Raw genomic sequence first — 17,195 nt, forward strand, 5'->3', positions numbered from 1 at the left:
AGATGCATTTCGAGCAGGTCCAAGGAGGTGATCCTTCCCCTCTATGTGAAACTGGTCAGGCCGCAGTTGGAGTACTGCATCCAGTTCTGGTGCTGGCTCCTACCTTGGGGGTCTTTAAGAGGAGGCTTGACAATTACCTAGCCGGGGTCATATAGATTCATAGAATCATAGAATTCATAGGAGCCCAGTAATCTCTCCTTCCCAGGGCTGCTGCCAGGTGGGCAGGGAGTGCCTCACCTGGGTAGCGCAGGGCTCCCAGCAGTGGAAAACCAAGCTTCCCCACTCAGACCTGCTCTGCCCCGGCACGCTGGGTCCTGCCCACCAGGCCATGGAGGCTCCAGGAGCAGCACAGCAGGGTGGGGAGCCCAAAGCCACAGCTCCGGCTGTGCTGCCCACAGGGGAGAGGGAGCTGGGCTCTGTGCTCCACTCCATCACAGCAGCTACCACCTCCCATGGATGGCAGCTGGGGCTCAAGTGTTGCTGTGGAGAACAGAGGGCTGTGAACCCCGGTCCCTGGCCCCATATCCATGGCAGCTGGGGGCCCCCTCCAGCAGGGCTGGGGGGGTGGAGTGCTGTGGGTGGGAGTGAGGGGCACCAGAAGGGCTGTGGGGCTGTGGGTGGGGAGTGAAGAGCCTGGACCTGTGTCCTGGTGAGTGAAGGGGCCGGGGCTCTTATTTTTCATGATTAAAAACCCCAAATCAAATACCAGAATTTATAGGTATTTAGAATTAATTTTATTATAGTGACTGAGGCACTAGCATAAGTAGAGGAAGAAAATATTATTTGTGGTAGCTGAGTAAAACTTAAAAAATACTTCTACACACATGCAGACACATGCACACACACACACGCGCGCACACAGCAGAGACAGACAGACACACAGACACCTCCCAACAGGTAAGTCTGTGAAGGGGAAGGAGTGGGTGGGTGGCAGATTGAGGCTCCCGCGGTGAGGGAGGGAGTGAGGCAGGGGCTGGGATGAATGGGACCCCAAGACCAAGGTAGGTTGTGGGATGGTTGGAGCTGCAGGTGGCTCATCCAGGGGCAGAGAGGGGGCGGGGGGGGGCTCCCACCACTCCATGCACCCCGGGGGAGAGGCACGGGGGTCACGTGCCCCCCAGATTTGTGCATGAGCCGTCACAGAGGTGGGCTGCCACTGCAGGCTGTGCTCTGTGCCCCCACTGCTGCTGCTTCGGGAGCCGCCCGATGTCATGTGCCTTCGCAGCTGGGTGGGCAGGGGACAAGGTGCAGGCACAGCCAGCGCGCAGAAGGCACATGCATCATGCACAGCTCTGGAGGCAGCAGCAGTGGGTCACAGAGCCCAGCCCACAGCAGCAGCCCGCCTCCGCCCCATGCTCCAATCCTGGGGACACGTGCTCCCTGCGCCTCCCCCAGAGTGCATGCAGTAGCGGGAGCCCCCCACAACCCACCTGGGCCCAGGGACCTATTTGCCCCAGCCCCTGCCCCTCTCTCTGCCCCACTCTCTCCCTCACTGGGGGGGCCTCAGGCTGCCTCCCCCCTCCCCACTTTCCCTTCACAGACTTACCTGCTGGGCACTGTGTTCCTGGCTGCCTCTGCAGGCTGCAGCTGCATGTCTGTCTATGAGCACCTCTCCCCTGCCCAGAGCCTGCAGCTGGGCTTCCCTGTAGTCCTCTGCACTGCCACCGCTGCCCCACGTTTAGGTGGGGGGGGCTAAGCCCCATTAACCCCAGCCTTCCACCACCTGTGGGCACTGGTAGGCTTCCAAAATACTTTAAAAGTGTAAATCTATACATATAAGATGAAGTGTGTGTCTGTATGTATATATGTTTGCTTATAAGTTGAGAATGTCTGGTCCTATCTACTCTGAACCTTCCAAGATCACTGGATATCACCCAAGGAAAATTATAGGTGGGTTATTTTTCAGTTGACCCTTTTGGGGGATTCCAGTGTCAGAAAACAAAGGGGAAGAGAAGAGATGGGCAAAAAGAGGCGAAGCAAGAAGAGGCTGCTGTGCTGAGGGAGAAGCTCAGAGCCTAAGTTGCCCTCCTCTAGGTCAGAAGAAAGACCACAAGTTTTGGTTGTTTGTTATATGCACATTTGCTTGTTTTTTGTTTTCTTTGTTTGCTATGGGGACAAGGATGCCCCAAGTAAAATAAAGTGACTGGAAACCTGAACTCACAGCTGCCTGGCCTTAATGGAGCAGCTGGGTGAGGGACCTTCTTACAGCTAGTTTCAAGAATTCAGACAAAAAATCAGGCCTTAGCGAAAAACATAAGAGTTGAATTACCTAATCAGCTAAATGTTGTCAATATACTTGCAATTAATGTAGATAATGTGCTTTATACTCCATATTAATGGGCTACCAACATACATTAGAGGCAGCATGTCAAAGCATAAGTATGAACTGCATGATTCTGCCCATAGTTTAGACATTGTAAATGTAGAAATGGTTGGAAATGGTCTCTCGTGGAATATGAAGAGTTGAAACCTTGCCACGTGTAGCTGTAAAATCACTTTCTCTGCGTTTGTAACAGAGGGTACATCTATACAGTAATATGAAGGTGTGGTTGTAGTTTGGGCAGCAATAATAACAAAGATAAAGCAATGCAAACTTCAGCACAGACTTGCAACCAAATGATGTACCTAGGGTCACTGGAGGGTTTGTACCCTGGTTACTGACATGGCTCTACATGTCTATAAACAGAATACAAACCTTTCAGGGCCCCTGATAAATACTCTGGTTGCTACCTTATACTGTGGCCTGCGCTTCTGTGTCTGCCCCTGTATTAACTGTATTAGCTAAATTACAGTTATTCTGGGTATGCCTACTTAGGCTATTGTCACACCTTATTTTGCTCAAAGCATCAGACAAGGATCAGGAGCACTTCTTCTGCACCAACTGTAAACTGGTGTTTGCCCTGGAGGAGAAGGTTCACAGACTGGAAGCATGGGTATCCATGCTGCATTGCATCCAGGATCGGAAAGATTACTTGGACAAGAGTTACAAGAGGCTAGTACTTGAGGGGCCAAAGGGCAATGAGGAGAAGTGGCAGCATGTGATTACTCGATGAAGGAGGGCCCCCAGAATTGAGGAGTGAATTGAAGTCAGCAATAGCTTTCCATCACTCTCTGATGGAACTGCTGAGGAAGAGGCAGAGGAGATGAGGCATAGGAGAGAGCAGGAAGTGCAAGGCCCTAAGAACAGGGGCCCCGAGACCACTGCACTAAGAAGAGAGACAAGAGTGGTGGTGGTTGGTGACTCCCTTCTGCGGGGCACAGAGGTAACAATTTGTGATCCAGATTTGGGGGCCCAGAAGGTGTGATGCCTGCCTGGAGCCTAAATTCAGGACAACACAGAGAAGCTGCCAAAGCCCATCCATCCTTTGGACCACTTCCCCTTCCTGCTTGTCCATGTAGGCACCAATGATACTGCCACGAATAACATTACCAGATTAGACGTCTTCAGGGAAATCTCAACAAATTGGAGTACTGGACCAAAAGAAATCTCATGAGGTTCAATAAGGAGCAGTGCAAAGCCCTGAGCTTAGGACAGAACCATCCCATGTACCAGTACAGGTCGGGGACCAGCTGGATAAGCAGCAGCTCTGCAGAAAAGGACCTGGGGGTTACAGTGGACAGTAAAATGAATTTGAGCCAACAGTGTGCTCTTGTTGCAAAGAAAGCTAACAGCATGCTGGGCTACTTTAGTAGGAGTGCTACCAGCAGACTGAGGGAAGTGATTATTCCCCTTTATTCAGCACTGGTGAGGCCCCATCTAAAGTACTCTGTCTAGTTTTGGGGCCCCTTCTATAGAAAAGATGTGGACAAATTAGAGAGAGTCCAGCTGAGGGCAATGAAAATGATGAGGGGTTTGGGGCACATGACTTTGGAGAAAGGCTGAGGGAATTGTGCTTATTTAGTCTGGAGAAGAGAAGATTGACAGGGGATTTAATAGCAGCCTTCAACTACCTGAAGTGGGGTTCCATAGAGGATGGAGATAAATTGTTCTCAGTAGTGGCAGATGACAGACAAGGAACAATGGTTTCAAGTTGCAGCAAGGAAAGCTTAGGTTAGAAATTAGGAAAAGCTTTCTCATGAGGAGGGTAGTAAAACACTGGAACAGGTTACCTAGAGAGGTTGTGGAATCTCCATCTTTGGAGGTTTTTAAGACCTGGTTGGACAAAGCCTTGGCTGGGATAATTTAGTTGGGGGTAGTCTTGCTTTGACCAGAAGGTTGGACTGGATAGCCTCCTGAGGTCCCCAACCCTAAATTTCTATGATTTTGTGAGTCTATGACTATGAGGTTCTTGGCAGGAGGATTAAGGAGCTTGGAGAACAAGTGGTATTCTTTTCAATCCTTCCCATAAAAGGCAGGGGTCCTTCTTTGATAATGGGAGGCTATTCTTGGGAGGAGGGCTGCTATGAAGAGATGGAATCCATCTGACAAGAATGGGGAAAAGCATGTTTGGGCATCATCTGGCCAGGCTAATGAGGTGCGATTTAAACTAGGTTTCATGGCAGGTGGTGATTGAAACACACAAGCAACAGAGGACACAGTCTAGAGGGGAAAGGACTCAAAGAAGCCACTCAACTCTGGGAAAGGGCCAGAGATTGACAGGACTGCAACAAGTGGCAGAAAAGGGAAGCAAGGAGGTCCAAATGCAAAATACATCTGACAGGGGTGTAGGTTGTAGTCGTGTTGGGCTAAGGACATAGGCAGACAAGTTTCTTTGCGTAAATCTGATATCCCTTATTAGACCAACTCAAATAGTTGGAAAAATTCTTCTTAGCAAGCTTTCAGATTTAAATACCTTTTGTCAGGCTAAGGAAGCATCTGCATTTGGTGTGTGCTCTTCCTGGATGGAATGAATAGTAAAGAAGCCAGAGGCTGGCATGTGAAGAGTACATCTGGGAGTGCCGGAAGGGAGACTGTGGCTTCCGCCACTGCACGTACCCTGGGAGGGCATGGGAGGTGTGTGCTCCAGATCTGCGTGCAGGGCAAGGGTAGACTGCTGCTGCTGTGGGTGGGGTCGGGGGGTTGGGTCAGGCCTGCACTCAGGGCAGGTGGTGGTGGTGCTGGAAGCAGAGCTATGGGGGGGGAGCTGCAGCTCCCCCCAAATTCACCATAGTCCCTCCAACCCTCCTTCCCAGCGCTGCTGCCACCCACTGGCTAGAGCAGAGTATAGCAAGAGTGTAATGTGATGCAGCTGCACAAAAGGTGAGTGCAGTTTTTCGATGCATCAATAAGCATTAGGTGCAAGACACGGGAGGTGATAGTGTCTCTCTACTCGGCACTGGTTAGTACTCATCTGGAATAGTGTGTGCAGTTCTGTGCTCCACCTTTTAAAAAGGATGTGGAGAAGTTAGGACACTGAGGCAGGCAACAAAGATGGTAAAGGGCTTGGAAAGCAAGTCATACGAGGAGAGGCTGAAGGAGCTAGGCATGTTCAGCTTGTGGAAAAGGTGCTTAAGAGTCTTAAAATTAGTCTTAAAATACTTGAGGGGCTGCCATAAAGAACAGAGGAAGTACCTGTTCTCTCTTGCTGCAGAGCAGGATGTAGACTAATGGCTTGAAGTCACAGCAAAGTAATTGTAGATTGGATATCTGGAAAAACTTCTTCACAATGAGAGTAGTTAAATAGAGTGCCTAGGGAAGGCACTGGACTCTTCATCACTGGAGGTGCTCAAGAAGAGGCTGCATCCGATTCTGGAATCCTGCATCCAATTCTGGGCTCCACAATTTTAAAAGGATGTGGAGCAGCTTGAGAGAGTGCAGAGGAGAGCCATGCGCATGATCAAAGGGCAGGAGAACAGGTCTTATGATGAGAGGATGAGAGCTATGGGACTCTTTAGCCTGGAAAAGTGCAGGCTCAGGGGGGACCTGGTGACTGTCTATAAGTATATAAGGGGTGTACATCAGGATCTGGGGGAATACCTGTTCACCAGAGCGCCCCAAGGAGCGACAAGGTCAAACAGTCATAAGCTCCTCCAAGATCGTTTCAGGCTGGACATAAGGAAGAACTTTTTTACTGTCTGAGCCCCCAAGGCCTGGAACAGACTGCCGCCAAAGGTGGTGCAAGCACCTACTCTGAACTCCTTTAAGAGTCAACCGGATGGTTATCTTGCTGGGATCCTTTGACCCCAGCTGACTTCCTGCCCCTGGGCAGGGGCTGGACTCAATGATCTTCTGAGGTTCCTTCCAGCTCTAATGTCTATGAAATCTATGAGGTCTATGATAGCCACTGGTTGGGGTTTATCTAGGTGTAGCTATGCATATGTCCTACCATGGGTATTTCCCAACCTTCAGGGCTTTGCTGGGTTTGAGGGCTTTGCCCTCCCCCACCATTTTTTTTGCTATACAGGTCAGGGTGTTTTTAAGCTTCCCTAGGGGTATTGTGTGTTGGCTACAACTAAGGCTGAGGACTGCAACTGAGGTGTGCTGATTCTTTTGCTAGGAGCAAAGCTGGAAGTTTCTGGCTAGAAGGTCTTACCCCTCTGCTCAGGGTCAGACTGATTGCCATATTTGGAGTCAGGAAGGAATTTTACCCCATGGTCAAATTGGTATGGACTGTGGGGGTTTTTGCCTTCCTCCGTAGTGGTGGATGTGGGCCTCTATCCAGGACCTCTTGAGTGCACATTGACAAAACATTTTAGAAGCAGGACATTTGATGCTGTGGTTCCCTTACTTCACCTGTGGCAGATTAGGGTGTTAGGTCTATGTTGCGTCAGGGTTGAGGGTAGTCTTATATAGACTTGAGACTATAGTTGTATGGGATGGTTTGGATAGAGATGATTTTGCCACTGGGGGCAGGACTAGATGACCTCTGGAGTTCTCATCCACCCCTGTTTCTCTATGGCTCTAACCTACAATCTCTGTTACAAGGCAGTAATAGCATGAATATCTGTTCTTGTTGAGTGACTTCTTGTAATGATTTACAAAGTTATTATTCAGGACAAATCCTTACAATCGTTTCTGAAATGCCTTCCCAATGATTATAGCCATTCCTTGGTTGGGAATGCTGCTGGCCACTGACTATTTTTAACAATATCTTTGAATAAAATCCACCAGAGTTGATCAAAGCAAAATGTACAGCACCATCTGCTGTAGATACATTGAAGTAATTATCTTCACATGCATACTTTATTTCTAGTCTCCACATCTGTGAAACTTAACTAGATATACATTTATCAAGAAAATAATCTAGCCATAGCATTTATCAGCCATCCTTGTGTATAGCAAGTAAGTTTGTGTTACAATGAAATATTTCTCTTAAGATTGTCAGACAAGAATGGGTATAAATGAGTATATTATAATTCTTAATCCATAACACTTCCTGGATCCTTACAAGTATACACATTTCACATAAGGCTATGTGACATGAGCAGGGTAATACACAGCTTCTAGGAGAATTCCAGGCTCACGTTTCAGTTATCCTTCTGCAAGCCATTGCTTAACTGGAGAAAAACTAGACAAAAATGGATTTTAGTCACTTTCATCAGTGGATATCAAATCTGAAAACACAGAAGGAGCAGATCTGTTGATCTGTGTACTATTTTCAGATTTTTTTAAAGAGTTCAAGAAAGATGCCAAAGAAATGAGGACCATGTAAATATCATTTGCACCTTGGAACCATTATCTTTATTTATAGGTGGGCAGCGTAAGGCAAAGATCATGAAATTCCCTGCCTCATAAGATTTTCCAAGGAGTTTTGAGGTGCCCAAATGTAATTAAAAGAAATTCAAGAGCATTTCAAAGTCCAAACCTAGATTTTTAAAAATGGACTCTGGACGTAGTCCCAGCCCTTGTGTCCAGAACTGAACCTGTACTTTTGCAAGGACATTAAGCTGCAGGTGCAGATATATATCACAAGCATTTGTGCCTGTCATTCACTGCCGCTTAAAAAATGTTGTTGCAAAGTTATAAGTTAAAAAAAAAATGGTGGCCAGATTCTGGTTCAGTGGAAAATCAAATTCTAAGTGGCTAGAAAAAGTCCAAGCAAAGACTATACTAGTATGTGGCAGAAGTGAGAATGTGAACGGTATCTTTTGCTGCCCAGAACTTTATTCAAGCTCCTGGACATACCACCTCGTAGATAATGTTTTCTTTCAAAGTACATTAGTAGTGTAGTAACAAAACAGCATTGTGGCTAGTATCAACCTCAGAGAACAATAGAGGTCACATTGGTTTATTGTAAGAAGTATCTTCAGAATCCATTTTAGAACTTGACTAGATAAACAAAGCCAAAAATGTACAAAGCCTTTCTTTTTTCCCTGGCATAATTTCAAAAGTTATGCTATGAACCAATGTAATATGCTGATTTACGAAAAAAATTAAAAATTTGCAGTTGTGATCATTTTTAGCACAAACATAAAGACTTATTTCCCTTGACAGAACAACAATAATTAAAAGAAGATATTCACAATGGTATGAATTTTGAAAAGGAAGAATAAATGACCCTGGCAGGCTTTATCATACAGATTAGAACATCGAAAGTTATAGCATCCAGACAAGAGTAAAGCCATAATTTAATGCAATACCATTCTAGATTTTAAGTAGGCAAGCCATTCCAGTGTTTATTATTCAATTCTGCCAACCTGTTAAATATGAAAAAAGTTACTGGGTGTCCAGCAAATTGAAACGTACTAGATCCTGTATTTGTTTACCATTCTGTACTGCAGAGATTACTTTACACAGGTTTGTGTTAAAATATTTAATGATAACATCTGAATTTATGATTTAGGCATGTATTCATAACATCCATTTTCACAATAAAAGCAAATTACATGAAATAATTTCTGCTTGCAAAGCATAAAATTAATCCAATTTATAAAAGACAATAGAATAATAAAATACAGCGTAAGTGTGATCCTTGCTGTATCATTACAACAAATCCTCCTGTCAGCAGGAGATTAATTAAGAATGTAATCAGGGAGAAACCACCTCTTTATAGGAAGGCAAATTCCTAAAATTTTCTCTCACTGAGAGACTGTGGGCTTATTTCCCTTGCCTCAGCTCTCAGTTTAGAACTGTAATTTCCTAGTTTGCCCTTACACTGAACCTTCCCCGATCAGATATAATTTGTCTCTCGAAAAGTGGCCTGCAAAGGTTTTTCAAGGATTGTTTTTCTGCTATATTTTATGTTATAAATAATTAAGGATGCCAATTTCCTCCATTGCTCCAGCTCTGAGTGGAAAAAATAGACCCATGTGTTCTGACAACTCCCACTGGATCACACTGAACAGCTGCTCCTCTTCCCCCGTTTTGTCACAGGATATAATTATTCTCCCAACCCTAAAAAACAGAAGGATGTCACTTGCATGCACTAAAAATACAAAGTCTCTGCAGAAGAAGTGCTCTCAGCTTCACTCAAGATTTGACCCATGTGGCAGGTGAAGATGCAGTTAATTTAATAACAATTTGCTCTTCTGTAGAACCTTGTATCTATGGTTCTCAGAGCTCTTTACAAATGCCAAATAAGCCTCCCAATACTCCAATTAAATAGATCAGTATTTAATACTATTACCAGGCTTATTTTGGAACTGAGGACATTAAAATATAGAGTACATTTTGGGAAGTCACAGGGCAGATTCATGGTAAAACTGAGCTAGAACAAATGAGTCTAGATTACTAGAGCCAGAACCTTGCTACATCTAGGTATTTGTACTGGTGACATGAGCAGAGCAGATGGGTTGCAGTGGCTTTTTGCTATCTTTCTACTTCATATACTCTTGATGAAGTAGTAGGGAGCTGCTTCAACCTGTGGTGCAAAATGTAAGCAGCCTCAGGGCTATGCTAATTTGCACCAGCTGGAACAGCCCCTAGGCACTGTTTTCCTGCTTTCAGATCAACACAGTTGAGCCTGCTTCACTCAATATGCCAGGTATATGCCATGAGTGAGTGGTATAGAGCCAGCTATGCATCTCTGCACTACCCAGATATTCCCCTACACAGGAATCATTATGCACTCAGCTGGTTAGTTGCTATATCTCCTACTTGGTGCTGCTGGAATGATTGTGCACGGAGGATGGCCAGGGGTGGGGAGTCTGGCCACCATCCCCCTATGGCAGCAGACAGATGTCACCCTTGTCCAGCCACAATGCTTGCATTTTATCCTTCCATAAAAAGTATGTCCTTGCCCCTTGTCATGCCACAAATGCCCCAAAATGGGCTGCACAATTCCCACTAACAGTTTTTGCCACTTTATGGTGGTGGATGTCTGTAAGCTTATGATGTAATACATGTGCCCCAGAAATTCTCTTGAGCAGGATTCCAGGGGCACATATTTCATGCTGCCTAGCCCTGACCCCAGGCAAATGTAAGCAACCACAGAACAGGAATCCCATGGGGGATTCCCTAAACCTGCAAACCTACACCCTGGGTCAGGCCTGAAGCCATGGCAGTGGCAGGGTCCTGACCCTGCAGGACAACAGCTCTAGGTGACACCTGTTCCTACCAATCAAGCAGATCATCTGTTCTGGGACACATCCTGACACAGATCACCTTGCCATAAAAACATCTTTTGTAGCCTATGTTACAAGTGTATCACATCCTATTCTCACTTAATCTATGAGGTTATTTGGTCCTCATCTGTAATGTCTAAGCACCTCCTATGTGTTTATATTAAGTAATAATTGTTATAGTTGCTCCCTTTCTTCCAGCCCAGAGGGAGGCAATGTTTTTGGCTGGAGTGCCAAAAAACCCACAATGTCTACCTTGTAAGGTGCCGGAGTGCTGGCATGCCAGAAAAACAAAACCCGGGCAGGAGGTACATGTCAGGATGCACTGCATGTTAATAATCATAAATGTTGCTTTTTCTTTACAGTAAATATCAGGTTTTCTAAAAATTCTAACTCTGGTGATGATAAATACAACTTCATATACTATGTTTGTTGTGTATTTTTTTTGTTAAGCACGTTGTGACGAGAGAGAAAAAAAGAGAAAGAAAAGAAAGAGAGAAGCAGGAAACAGAAGAGAAAGAAAAAAGAGAAAAAAGGGAAGGAGAGAGAGAAAAAAGGAGAGGAGAGAGAGAACCAGAAACACATGCACACGCACACAGCCATACATGCTCAGACAGAGAACCAGACACACATGAAAACGCATGCACCCAGAACCAGACAAATGTGTGCACATGCGCACAGACACACAGAACCAGGCGCACACACGCCATCAGAAACACACAGAACCAGGCACACACACACCTGGATTCACAGACACTCACACAACAAGAGAAACACACACACACACATGCACATGGCTGGGCTGCAGGACAAAGACCAACCTGACGATGCCCCCGGCCCAGCACAGCCCCTGTGCTTCCCTAGGGAGCTGGCCCCTGGGCTGCGGTGCAGCCTGCTGAGGCCCTGGCCCGGAGCCACCCATCAGCCAGCTGTCTCCTCCCAGTGAAGGGATGCCGAGTGGGTCCCCCTGCTCCAGGGCTATGGCCGCACTGCTGCAGGAAGGCGGGGATGGGGAGGGAGTGGGGGTAGCACAATCCTGGCCTTGCTGTTCTCACCTTGAGCTTTCCTTGGCCAAGAGGCCTTGATGCAGCTGCAGCAGCCATGAAGAGCCAGGGCAATGCTGCTGGGAAGTTGGGAGTCTTATAACCATCCCAGAATTCACCTTAGCACCCCACTGTAGCCACCCCTCTTAGTGCTGCTGCCTCCTGCCCCAAGCAGCTGAGCTTCTTCCCAGTGGGGGGCTGGGTTCGGAACTGGTGGGAGCGGGGCGGGCTCAGCTGCACAAGGTGGGTGAGTGGTGGCAGTGGCGACACTGGGAGGGGGGGAGCCTCCCAGACCCGACCAGACCAGACCAGACCAGACCAGCCCTCGTGGAGCCTCCCAGACCAGACCAGACCAGACCAGACCAGACCAGCCCTCCCACTGGGAAGAGTCTGGTGCCACCCCTATTTTGGAGCCCTAGCATCAGCTTTGTACCAGCGGGTGCACATGCATCTCAGAGTGGATGGTAGGGGAGGGGTCGGGGTTGTGCTGCCTCAGGCCGCTCCCCCGCCATCTGATCTGTGGGGCACATGAAGCTGTTGGTGCTATGGAGCTGATACCTGGGCTCCAGAGTCCGCCACAGGTTTGCAGCCTCCTGGCTGTCTGCTGGGAGCAGCCTGGGCTCCATGTCTGGCAGCAGCTGCCCAGAGCCCAGACCAATGCTGGCATGCTGACCAAAATGGCCTTGCGTGCCATGCTCTGGCATGTGTGCCAGAGCCTGCCAACCCCCGTTCCAGACCTTGCTGTAGGTGAAACAGCCTGATCAGTTATAGATGTATAGGAGTGTTAAGGACTTAATGAAGAAAAATTTATTAGGACAAAATTGACTTTGAACTGAATTCTGTATTTAGTGAAGAGGTATTACAGAGAGCTGAGCACTGGATGATGTGTTGATAAAGAAGTCCGCTGCTATAATTTGTACCAGCTGGAGTTTTGCCATGGTGTGTGGCTTTGTTCTTAGATACAATAGCTCAGCTCTTCCAGCATAATGCAGCTGCTTTGTGCTTTTCAAACAGCATGCTTGGCTACTTAGGATTACCAGAGTGATTCTTTTCTCATGGTATAACATTGCTGCTGGCATTGGGCTGTGGCCATGGTGAAAAGGACTTGGTTTTACCATTTCAAACTCAAGAGTAGCACCTGAGAGTTCTTTGCCTGAGCCATGAGCTTGGGGCTGTGGCCAAGTATCTAGGCCAATGAGCTACCATGCCCAACTCTGGAATTCATAAATGTACAGCTCACTAGGACCAGGTTTCCTGACTGAGAGGGTGGGATTCAGTCTAGCTGGTCACAAAGCAGTCTGTATGTTGTTAGAGGGAATGAGCACTAAGGAGTTAAAAAGGACTCCCAGGCTGCTGCAGGGAGAAGGTGGTGGTAGGTCAGCTTGTTCCAAGTGCAGTATCTGAGAGTATGCCAGGCATAGTCACAGTCTAGGAAGAATGTTGGAAGGTCCATCAGTGAATAGCACCTGGTGGTAGAAAAGGTCACAATGTCTCTGCCCAAGTTGCTTAAAAATTGTTACAATGAATAGATACAGGTATATGCCAGGGGGGAGCTGAGGAGAAGGGGATCCACAAAAAGTTAGGGTTTCTTAATCCTATTACTCCTTTTTAATCAATTTCTCCCTTAGTAAGCAGTGCTTGTGCATCCTGTAGTTGCTTTAACCCATGTTCAGTTTTACAGCCTGTCTCACTTGGTTTCCATTCATATTATTCTTCTGTGTCAGCGCAGCAGCTCCCACATGATTCCTGCCTGCAGGCTACTCCTGTTGGGCTGGTTCCTAACTAAAGAGACAACTCTAATGCAACACCTCATGTCAGGTCCCACATCTCCTCCAAATAATTTGGTCCTCCCAGGTCCCCAGACACATTGCCTCATCAATACACTTCTCACCTACTGTCCTTCTATAACCAACCTTTCTTCCTTCAGCTGATTCATGGCCAAAGCACAAATTCATCACCATGCAGCTTAATTTAAATCTAAGGACAAATAAGCATTTTTCTTACCAGAATTAGCACCTTGGTTTTGTCTGGCTTTAGGTTTAGCCAGCTGTTCTTTGAGGTTCTGCTATCAGCTCAGGGTAGACCGCGTAATCACAAGATGGGAAATGTTGGCATCTATTTTTTATATAAAAAGAAAAGATGTCTTCTGTATCCAAATGGTAACTCAGTCCATATTTTCTCAATGTCTTCACACTGATGATTAAGCACTGAGGGATTCTGCAAATGAAGTCATTACAGGTAGAGAAAGAGTTAACCACTAAGGTCTTTTGGGTTTGATCTGAGCAGCACTTCAGGCCAGTCCTGTGGCTGTTTGGAAGTGGCAATAGCTGGTGATATACCACAGAAATGAAGCAGGGTGAATACAGATCTATTATTCACAGCTATTCACTACAGCTGTGATTCTCAACCCTTTTAGACTCAAGGCACCTATCATTAGATGGGTGAAGTGAGCACCTGTCAAAAGATGCCAGCTTTTAGCTTTCATTTGTTTTTTGATGATAGAAAAAATAATAGACCAATTCTTCTGTTGCAAAGAACTCAGAAAGACCATTAGAGGTTAGAATGTTTTTAAAGCTATTTTTCCTATTTAAAAATCTCTGAGTTTATCTTGTAAATCATATGTAGGTGTTTGCACATCTAACAGTGCTATTATTGCATGGGACCCTTAAAAGGATCTCACCCTATCCAAGGGTACCATACCCTCATTGCGGGAACACTGCTAGAGCAATAGGTGCCTCACAGAGTAAGGGCTTTGGACTGTATATACTCTTGAACAGAGGGATGTAGTTAGTCTGAAATCAAAGAAGGCAGGGTAGATATGCACTCTGTAAACTAATCAAAGTAGATGTATATAGCATAAGCTTTTCTGAGCAGAAGCTCACTTCATCAGATGCTGTGAAATGATGTGCAGAAATAAGAGTATACAAAGGAGAGAGAAGTTAGAATACAAAACCCGGGGGGGGGCAGTGCTGGAAGAAACACGCAAAAATACCATAGGAACAAGAAGTCACAAAGGCTTATCCAGATAATGAGATAAGAATCCAGGTGTAAATCATATTTAACACAATCCACTCTGTGGATGATTTCTTGTTCCACAATTTTCTGTTCAAATCAGTTTTTTAAAGTTTGCTGAGAACAGCCACCCTCAGGTCAGCAAGTGACCAGGGAGGTTGAAGTGTTCTGCTACAGTTTTGTGTGCCGTACTGCACATGACATCAAAGCAGCGTTCATTCATTCTGTCATGTAGGGACAGCCCTATCTGTCCAATGTAGACAACAGAGGGGCACTGTGAGCAGGTGGTGGCGTATGATATGAGTGGAGTTACAACTCTCTGCTCCTTTGTCTTTTGTATTATAATTTCTCTCTCCAGCATCAGTGAAATGAGCTTTAGCTCACAAAAACTTGTGCTCTCTTTTTTGTGTTCTCTCTCCCTACTTTGGTTAGTCTATAGGGTGCAAATCTACCCTGCCTTCTGCATTCTTAAAACCACAACCATGTACAACACGGGATCTGATCCAGATTGTGGCCTTCAGCTAGAGTAGGCCTTCTGAGTGAGACCACAATGCAAATTATGACTAACAGCCATGGCGATAAGTTGATATGATCTCATTCACATGGAAGAGAAAAGACAACTTATTTGGAGATAGCTTTCTGAAACACATGAATTTTATGCAACGAGTCATGAAGAGGCTGCAATGCACGGAAGTCAGCATATTTTACCATGGAAAGGGAATTGCAATAGAATTAAGAAAGAATAAATTACTCTAGCAGCAACAAGGTCAAGGGACAGAAGGTTTCTGGCAATGCTCAGGAGAGGACTCATGACCAAGACAGAAAAAGTAGGTTTGAGGGCCCTGATGCCCCTTATATTCCTGATTTTAGAGTTCAAGAGACAAAAAACATAAAATGTACCAGTGCCAGCATGGGATGCCTGGCTTGCAGGGGGAGGAGAATTTTGTTACTGGCAACTAAGAGGGGGCTGGTGTAGGGAGAAGTACTTGCTGTGGGGTCAGGAAAGAATTGGCAGTTGCCAGCAAACTCCAAACTCAGAGGGCCCATGGAGTTTGCTGGGAGCTGGTGACCTGGTGAACAGGATGTTGGACATTCCAAGCACTCGTCCTCCGTCCCTTTCCAGCCTCCTCCCAAGCGTGGAGCCCTGCAGCTGCGGGCCGGCTGAGGAGGGGGTCCCTGAAACAGCCAGCAAAGTGGAACATTGGAAGCCAAACAGGCTGTGGCCTCTGGAAGCAGCTGCCAATTCTTTCCTCACTCCACAGCAAGTGCCCATTGCTTACATGACAAGAACGGTGACAAGACAGTGACCCAACAGCACGTGTCTGTGGGCAGCTTGTATAAACAAGCACTAAATAAATGAGCAGTAACCCAATGCAGTGCCAGCAAATGCCTTTTTTGTGACACTACTGTGCAGCAGCCTAATACTACTGCAGTCGTATCATGTCATGGTTTTTGCCACGTGACACTACTGCGTAGTAGTATTGTGGTACATTGTGGTACTGCAGTCAGCATCTTGTGTCGATGCGGCCAGTTAGTCTATACAAGTGCATCTCTACCCTGCCTTCTCATTGACTCCAGACTAACACGGCTAATGACGTCCCCCAGGCAAGACAGGCCGAGGCAGGTTGCTTGTGGGACTACCGCTAGCCTGTCCAGGTGACGAGACGCTGGGGGCTGTTGTAGGGTTGCCAACTTGTCTGAATCTATTCCAGGTCTCTAGAACGCCAACGTGCCCACGACACCCAACACGGGGCGTGCACGACACGCGGTGCGGTGCGGACTTGTCCGTGTGCTTGCGCCTATCTGTTACGGAGTACGGTGTGTCAACTTTACATCAGAAAGGCAAACGCACATTACTGTTACATTTTAAACACCTACTAGACTACTGTACAAATTGGATTCAACATTTAATATTTATTTTAATGAAGGCCCTATCATTTTATCTCCCCGGTGACTCTCAGCAGCCACTTAGAGATGTACATCTAATTCCTGGAGAGTCCAGGGCAATCCTGGAGGGTTGCTGGCAGCGGGACTGACAGCCCTACCACATGCCCTTAGCAGGGGGTGCTGGTGAAAGGCATTGTGCGAAGGTGGAGGCTGGCGAAGATCAGCCTACCACCCTGTCCCTGCGATTTTGCAGCAGGAGGGAAGGGAGGTCCTTGGGGAATGAGCCCCCAGACCTGGCAGGGGGAGTCCGGTGGACTGATCCCCCCCACACGCACTTCCAGGGAGGGGGAGAGGGGGCACTGCCCCCGGGCTGTGCGCGGGGTGGGGCGCGGGGTAGATGCCCTTGCGCCTGCGGGCCGTGGGGACGAGGAACCCACGTGAATCCCTAGAAGCCTCCGGCCTTCCTTCGGGCTTGCAGTCTCCGACCTCCTCATTGGCTAGCCTCTCAGTCGTTGACCTTTCCCCTCGCTTTCTCACCCAATCGCCTCCGCCCTCTCATGGGCCGAGGACGCAGAGAGGGCGTGACCGGGGCGGGGCGGTATTCTCAGAGCCTGTCTGCGCTCCCGGCGTGGGGCGGGTCTGGTGGGGCGGGTGGAGGGGCCGAGGCGGCGCGCCTTTTGCGTAGGGCCGGCGGCGCAGGGGGAGGCCGTCCGGGGCCCAGGTGAATGGAGGAACCTGACAGCTGGGGGGAGCGCGGCGGCGGCGGGGAAATGGCGGCGGCACAATGAGGCGCAGCCTGTAACGGGGCGGCTC

This window comes from Alligator sinensis, unplaced genomic scaffold (genome assembly GCF_000455745.1).
Source record: "Alligator sinensis unplaced genomic scaffold, ASM45574v1 scaffold47_2, whole genome shotgun sequence".
Taxonomy (NCBI): Eukaryota; Metazoa; Chordata; order Crocodylia; family Alligatoridae; genus Alligator; species Alligator sinensis.